Here is a 7,940-nt window from a genome sequence, read left to right as displayed (position 1 = left end):
TGTGTGAGTTGTGATCCTTATACAGACTGACGCTGCAGAAACACAGGGTGAAAACAGTTTCGGTTGTGGATCCATCTCCACATGGGGAACAGTAAAATAGCAAGGAAAATACAAGAAAAGAAACTGAAAGAATTGTGCTAACAGCAAAGGGGGACGGAGGGAGGTGGTCAGACAAGTAAATCAGCCTGGCAGATTATTTGTAGCGACATTTTTTGAGTCAATCAGCACACTGATTTCTCTTCATGTGCCTTAAACTGTGCAGTTTGTATTTTCGTTGTAGCTAGGTTTCTTCAGAAGTCCAGTAAATTGACAATAATGGAGAACTAGCTGACGCACCCCGTCGTGAAGACCCTCTGTAAGGTGATTACACGTTTCATTTTCAAGTCGCCTCCTTTACACGCAATTGCAGCTCCGACACTGAGAGAAAGCATGAGAAATGGCAGTACAGGCTCGATGTCTTCACATCTCCTATCAATCACATAAAATTGCAGTAAAGCGCTCTAAATATGACTCTGAAGTACTGGGAAAGATGATTATTTTGAGCGTGCCTCCCAGGGTCTGCTACAAGGCTGAAGTTGGCTTCTTATTCGCGTTTTTCGTTCCGCCTTAAATGCTGCTGCTGTGATGTTATGTCGCCTTTCGTTTGTAGATGGCTGTCTTCGATCAGTACTAATTCGGCTGGGATAATGTAGACATCCTCAGTGAAAGGGAATATCCAAATAAATAGCGACTGTCCAAATTATATTTTTGTATGGAATATATTTTAGAAAATCGCAAACCAATTTTAAAAACTCACCATAACATGGACTTGCACTGGGAAAAAGGTGATTGTGCTTTCTGCTTATTGCTACGGCCCTCCCCGCTGATTATAAAAACGTCTCACAATTCTGACACCGAGGTGTGAGAGACAATGTAATAGACTTTCAAAATCCTGAAGTACAAGACATTTTAATGCACCATTTTTCAAATATGACCCTCTGATCTTGGCTTGTCAGAATACATTGCGAAAAAGTATGACACGAATTGCACGAATTGCAATGGCACAAATTGTTGAGAATATCACTGACCTTGCCGATATTTGCAGGGGATATGAGTGTTTTGCGCACGTTGAACTACAGCACGTAAGAATTGAGCTCCTTAGTCAATATCACCGGGGATGTCCAATAATGACGAACATCTGTAGCTTCAAGGAAACTTCGACTCGCACATGGAGTTTTATCTTCGAATAGGGGGGTGGGAGAATTCATTTATACTCTCGTTGCTCATTAGCTAAACTATTTTAAAAATATGACGCAGATTTGTTCGAGAAACTTGTAATCGTCTTAAAGAGAGTCTTCTTGAAGACGTGCACCAGGTAGCTCTCCACTATTAATTGACAGGACTTTAGAATAAACTGTTCTCATACAACCAACATACAAATTACACATCTTAAGGAACATGAAGAGAAATCTGTGTACTAAATAACATAAAACTGTCGCTGCAAATTATCGCCAAGCTGTTTTACGTGTCCTAACACCTCTTTCTTTCCTATTTTGCAGCGAGCACAATTCTTTCTGTTTCTTCGTCGCTATTTTACTGTCTCTTCCCCCATGTGCAGATGGATCCACAGCCGAAACTTGAGGTCGGTTCCTATTACTCTGTCTGATTGAAAGAGCTGTATTAAAGGCACTCCCATCTCTGCAGGAAAGTTATTGCTGCTCTCAACACAATATACTGCAGCCAAATATAGCGATACTGTCACTGCGTGTGGGCCACGTGTTCCTGCTGTCAGTCTATTATGTCATGTTCATCCACACCCAGAAACATTACTGCTGTAGCACCAGAGTTATATAGGCGCAGTCCATAGAGCAAGAATCTCTTAATCTCAGAACTGTGGGTTCAGCCCCCACATTGGGTCCCTCTGTGCCAATTTGATCCCCCCAATCCTCCTAGCATGACCTAACAGTGAAACAGTGATGACCTAACGTAACAGTGATACCCAGTACCCAGCGTAATTCAGCTTTCTTTCCACTTGATTCAGATTTTGATCTGAAATCATCGGCCGAACAAGAGTTTGTCTAAATCGAGGGAGATCTGCTCACAAGCAAGTATTAAACACTTCAGCATTTTCTGTTCTAATACCACACTTTGTCAAAACACTGCCGCTTCTTAAGCTAATAAGTAACGGTTTTTGAGCACGCATTGTATTGTTAATGCTTGTATTAAAAAAGCATAAATTCACATAATGGAATTTGGACTGAACAAAGTAGTCCAGCCCCTTTACAACATTACATACCCACTGATTAAAGCTTAAAACTACAGCAGCAGGAGTAACAATAATAGCAACAACATGTTTGGAGTTCGGCATTTCATTTATACTGCGGAAACATCGTATCGGAATGAACTGCCCGAGATAAAAGAGTAATTGCGGCTTCAGATCGTTTTTACAGAGCATTGCGTTGTTCTGTTCATGCTGACTACACGCTTTAAATTTGTCATTTACTGCAAGCGTTGCTTTTCCAGGTTTTTCTGAAATTCCTCGCATTTGAGCCAGCACTAAAATATTTCATTCCCGTCGCTGAATACATCGTGGAAACGGTATTTGCAACGGAATCCTGTCACACATGAAATCTTTTTGTTATTCGGTTCTGAAGTTTGAAAATGAAAATAAAACGGGGGTCACTTCATAGGCTTGAAAGAAGTCCAAGCAGCATAAAAACCAGCGAACTCTCACAAATTGCATTGTACTGCACCTTTCTTCTGCTGCTTTTATAAATCTGCCTTAAACATTTGAATGCATACCTTACTGCTGCTAATCACATTCACGTGCTTACGAAGCTTTTTTCTGTCCGTTATGTTTTTCCAAAGCGGTTTCTCCGTTTTCCTTGTACTGTGATTGTCAGCGAGCACAACAAGACTGAAATAGTGTAAAGGCAGGTAAAAAAGACAGGGTAAAACGCCTGACTGTCGGGAGTGGGATTTGAACCCGTGCCTCTATTTGGAGAGCGAAACACAAAGCTTAAAAGACACGAATCTGTGAATTTGCTGTTTGAAACCGCTCGACTATCCTGAAGAAATGGGTGCTGATTGCACCAGTTGCATCCGATTTTCCGTAACTTTAGGACGATTGATACGACTGGACGAACACAATTTGTGGAGTTTAGCATGACATGGAAAACGGTACCGGAGCATTCGGGTCCAGATACCAGACTCAGAAACAGTTTTTACCCCCGCACTATCAAACTATTAAACTCCCAGCCTCTCTCACTCTCACCTCACCTCTCACCTATGATCTGAACCTCACAGTGCCTTCTTTCTTACCAAAAACCCAAACACACATTGAATCTACCTCTACCATACATGTCAAAAGCTCACTCCCCATTATTTCTATACCTTTATTTCATTCTTTTGATGCATGTTTTTGCACATAACCTGTTACCTTTTTGTTGTTATGCACACTGCCTGTTGTTGTTTTTTGCACATCGGCTGTTGTCTCTGTCTTTCTTTTGTTATACAATTGTATTGTTGTTGTGTTTTTTTCTTTGTACTACTTATGTCCGAGAGCTAGCTAAATAGCATTTCGTTATACCATATACCTGTGTATGAGTGTAATGACAATAAACTTGAACTTGAACTTGACATAGTCTTGCAGGCAGTATATTATTTTATCGTTTAAAAAACACGGTCTTCTCGTATCTAAGTCAGAATTTTTGTGCTTTCGAACGTTACTTCCAACCCTGACTGACAGCTCACCCGATCTGTTTGTGATCAGACCATGAAGTGAGGGGCTGTACCAAGCGCACGTTCCTTCCCAATGCTGAGGCGATCATTCAGAAGATGGGTGTGAAGAGAGACAAGCTTTGTCGACTAAAGAACAAGGTAGGATATGCAAGAATACCAATCACTGGCGACAGTTATGTTCTCTTACTATTGAGACCCCTACATTGCGAGTTTTTTTAAGACTTTGAAACGAAAGGAAAGCAGTCACAGATGAAACAGGCACAGGTGGGGTGTGAACCCACGATCTTCGGTTTACGAGACCGACGCCTTACCACTTGGCCACCGCGCCTTCAAGAAAACATGGGAATAATGTTGTTCAAATTATTTTTTTCTGAATCTGGTTTACATCGCCTGGAGGCAGCAACAACAATAAAAGGGATACTTGTCCTTAAACTCGGACGTGATGTTCTGCAGACATGTGCATAATGTCCTGTTTTCTTACAGTGTAGACATTTTGCTGTTCACGCTCCGCATTTATCTGCTTTGTGCGTTGTTAGTCCGCACCTGTAACATGTAATGTCAGCCGTCCCCTGTTCTTCTATTTCTCTAGCATGACTGCGTCCTGCTGCTCAGCTTTTATTTGTAAAGTTTGAGCGAGCGTCCCGTTCAGTGTCACTGTGGTCAGAAAGCATTCTTGATTCTGCTTGAGCTGCTTCATGAATCTAGCGACTATAAGAGCTCTTTCTAAAGTCAGCCCTTCCTCCTGCAGCAATTTATAGTCTCTTATGTGCACATTTTCCACAAGTTGATCTCTTAACATGTCAGTTTCCAATACTCCAAAGTCACAAGATTTAGCCAGTTCTCTTAGTGCAGTCACAAAAGCATCAACAGATTCGTCCTGAGACTAAGTTCTCTGCCTAAATTTATGCCGTTCCAAAACCACATTTCTCCGCGGTGTAAAGTACGCGTCTAAGGCAGCTACAGTCTGTTCATATGTACCTTTTTCTCCAGGGAGGTTGGCGAAAATCCGCTGCACGGGAGCCCCGATACAGTGCAGTAATGTAGCACGTCTCACGGCATCCTGAGCTTCTGTATATCCACTGGCTGTTTAAAAAAAAATCTGTACGACTCCATCCATATCTTGTATTCCGTATACAAATCTAGAGCTCCGAGGTTCAGTGGAAGCGGTGGAAAAAGCTGGGCATTCTCGGCGCGGCTGCCATATCTTCCATGGCGCAAGCTAAACGAAAAGTCCGGAAATTCAAAAGTTCGTTTCTACCAGCAAGAGAACTAAAATCTGCAGTGTTCTGCTCGCTTTGAGTCCGTCAAGCACTCATCTCTCGTCGCCATAAATGTGTATCTTAATAAAGAGACGTTTTTATATTATTTTAACTACTTTATTAACTACACAGATCACGCCCTTACACCATATATTCCCGCCTTCTACTCTCTCGTTCTGTTGTCTCACGATTTCTACTCACTATACTACATTTAGCATGACTTCTTGTTGCAGTTCAGCTCAAAGCTGGAGATGATCTCCATATTCTACCGCAGTAACTAGTCCGAAACGTAGTACACAGTACACACTTTTTAAGTGAAGTCAGGTTGTTAAAAAATTAAACCAGCGCCCTGTCACAGAAACGTACCCCGGTCTCCCGCGCAACAAGCGGGGGTACTCAGCACTATACTAACGAGGAGCGCTTGTCTGCAGCTGAGCGTCATCTCTGTTTACTGTCAGCAGTCATTTCCTCATTTCCAAAGACTTTTTCACCTGCTCTCAGCTTTTAAAGACGATCATAAACGCTCAAGAAGTAATTCATGTCAGTTTGAAGTCTGTTTCTGTTGTCTCAGCTCTTGATAAAGAAAAGCCGTGCGTGGGAGACTCCCTCTCTGAAGAAGTTTGCCGTCACCCTGCGAGGGAGAAGAGCCATCAATCACCGAGGCAACCACTGAGACAGATAACATTGAACACGTGAAATGCGAGACGTTGTGATTTTTTTCCCGCTTAAGGCTTCTATCGTTTCTACTCTAACGAGAAAGACCTCTTTATTAGAAGTGAGATTTTAACAAACGTCTCCAGGGGTAACTGCGACCTGAACGCAACGCCTTAGACCACCAGCCATCTTGCCTGTGGTACTTATAATGAAGTATATATTTTATTTCTACTCGTTGATAAGAAAAGTGAAATCATGTAATTAGGGATATGTCTTTTTTTTCATGGGGAAAACTAGCCCGAGCAAACGTAAAGTTTAGAGCAGCGCTCAATAAAAATGATCAGAAACCGAAAGTGCTTCTTATACGGATCAGTATATTCCGATACCACTGGTTCTGCAGGAGAAATAAGAAAAGCCGAACTCAAAGCACTGTGTTCCCATTACGGCTACTCCATCTGCAGCTGTTTTAAGATTACTCACACTTTGTTGCCATTAAGGCTACCTAGTTAAAAAAAACTTATCGTCACCTTTTTGAACGTGAATGTTAGACACCCGTTAAATCTCAACCGAGGTTTCTTGAGAGATCGTTCAGCGAGCGAGTAATAAAAAACTGCTTCGCTTCTAACCTCTGCTGTCGCTGTAAACTCGGACGTGATGTTCTGCAGATGTGCAGTGTGCCTTTCCTCTCGTCGTATTCAAGAGTACTCACTGTGTGAGCTCCTCACTGCGTATTCTGTACTCTACTGTGATTTAATTTAGATGATTACGTGGAGTAGAGTGACAAGATCTACTTGAACATTTTCGGTTTGTGAAATGAAACACTAAATACACTACTGTAAATACAAGTAATGGACATTTAAAATAACCACAATACAGCTAGAAGAGAGAAAGATAAAAGACTATTTCGAATGACATTCACAATAGACTTAAGAACAGCACAACGGCCCGAACAGGGAGTTGAACCCAGTGCCCTCAGAGCAAAAGTCTGATGCTCTACCAACTGAGCTATCCGGGCTCTGAACGAAAGTCAGCACTGTCGGGATCCTCGCAAGTCACATGTCTCTTGTGCCGAAGAGCAGTCATACCTGACCCATCTGGAATGACCACTGACAGACTTTATCCAGAAGCGACGGCACCACTCCCAGTAGAATGAGTGAGAAATACAGCATGACATGGGTAGTTAAGGGGCTCCCACAATCCATCTTTCCTGACATTACTGATTTTTTTCAATAGCATTTTGACCTTTTTTCACATTCAGATTTTTTTCACATTTAATAAAATCTTTTAATCAACAACATTAAAAAAGAAAACAAATGGAACATTTTTTGGAACAATAATTAAAAAAAAACTTTCAATGCCTTGGTTGTATACGTGTGCACACCCTTTATAAAGGGAGTTGCAACAGTGCTGAAATCTAAAGAGCATTTCTGTAGAGAAAACAGCATTTTTTCTGCCTTGATGTTAAGCTTAGGGAGCCTGTATTTTAGAAATTCTATTTCTTAACACCTTGCACAGCCTCCCGACAGACTAACAAATATTTTTTGGAGAAATTGGCTCACACACCGGAAGACACTAACGTTTATCTACGTTAGAGTATGTGAATAACAGTTTAACCGAAAAAGTTTGCAATTGTGATTTTGTTAAAATTCAATAAATCGTCTATCAACAGTTAGAAATTATTAAGAAATTGTTTTATTTAATAAACTATAAGACAGTTAAGAGAGTTTATAGGTCATATCCGTCGCTTATGTTCTTTTAACTCTAGCGTTCAGGATCCAAACCCAGGTGCGGACGGTTGTGTTTCTTGAATCTCTTGTAATCATCAAAAGTCGATTTGTAGTCCTTCAGTACTTTATCGAGCTGTGCCATGGATATTTTATACGATCAATACTTGTCATGCTCTTTTAAATTTTCATTAACAAACGGAAAAAGTTCAAAGTGTGTTTATGGCTGTGCTTCACAACTAGACGAGAGCATTTGTAACAGTACAGGACACGCAGTGAGGAGTTCGTGAAGCTTTCAGTTTAGTGCGGAGTTCAGAAGGAGGATTCGCTCGCTGAATGATCTCTCAAGAAATCCCGGGTGAGATTCAACAGGTGTTTTCTGCAACAGTCACGACAAGTGTGAAGCAATCTCTGGATTTCCTGAATTTGAACTAAATTATTAGTTCATAAAATTATTAGGATTTAACAGAACTAAATGAGGTACATTTAAAACAGCAGCGCAACTCTGCAGCACGTCGAGTGTGCCTGCATTTAGTAAACCTGGCTCTCTCTGAACACAAGCAAAGAGTTCTCAATCAACAGA

At 41.2% G+C, this 7,940-nt stretch overlaps 1 non-coding gene across 1 annotated transcript; it reads right to left on the bottom strand.

The window, feature by feature from the left end:
* Positions 1-3,976: 3,976 nt before the first annotated feature.
* trnat-cgu (transfer RNA threonine (anticodon CGU)) lies at positions 3,977-4,048 on the bottom strand. The gene has a single exon. It is a non-coding gene; the product is annotated as a tRNA-Thr (tRNA).
* Between the last annotated feature and the right edge of the window lie 3,892 nt (positions 4,049-7,940).

The sequence above is a fragment of the Atractosteus spatula genome, chromosome 10 (genome assembly GCF_055471065.1).
Source record: "Atractosteus spatula isolate fAtrSpa1 chromosome 10, fAtrSpa1.hap1, whole genome shotgun sequence".
NCBI classification, from domain to species: domain Eukaryota; kingdom Metazoa; phylum Chordata; class Actinopteri; order Semionotiformes; family Lepisosteidae; genus Atractosteus; species Atractosteus spatula.
The sequence above is the reverse complement of the archived record's forward strand: the minus strand, read 5'-3'. Positions and strand labels throughout refer to the sequence as shown.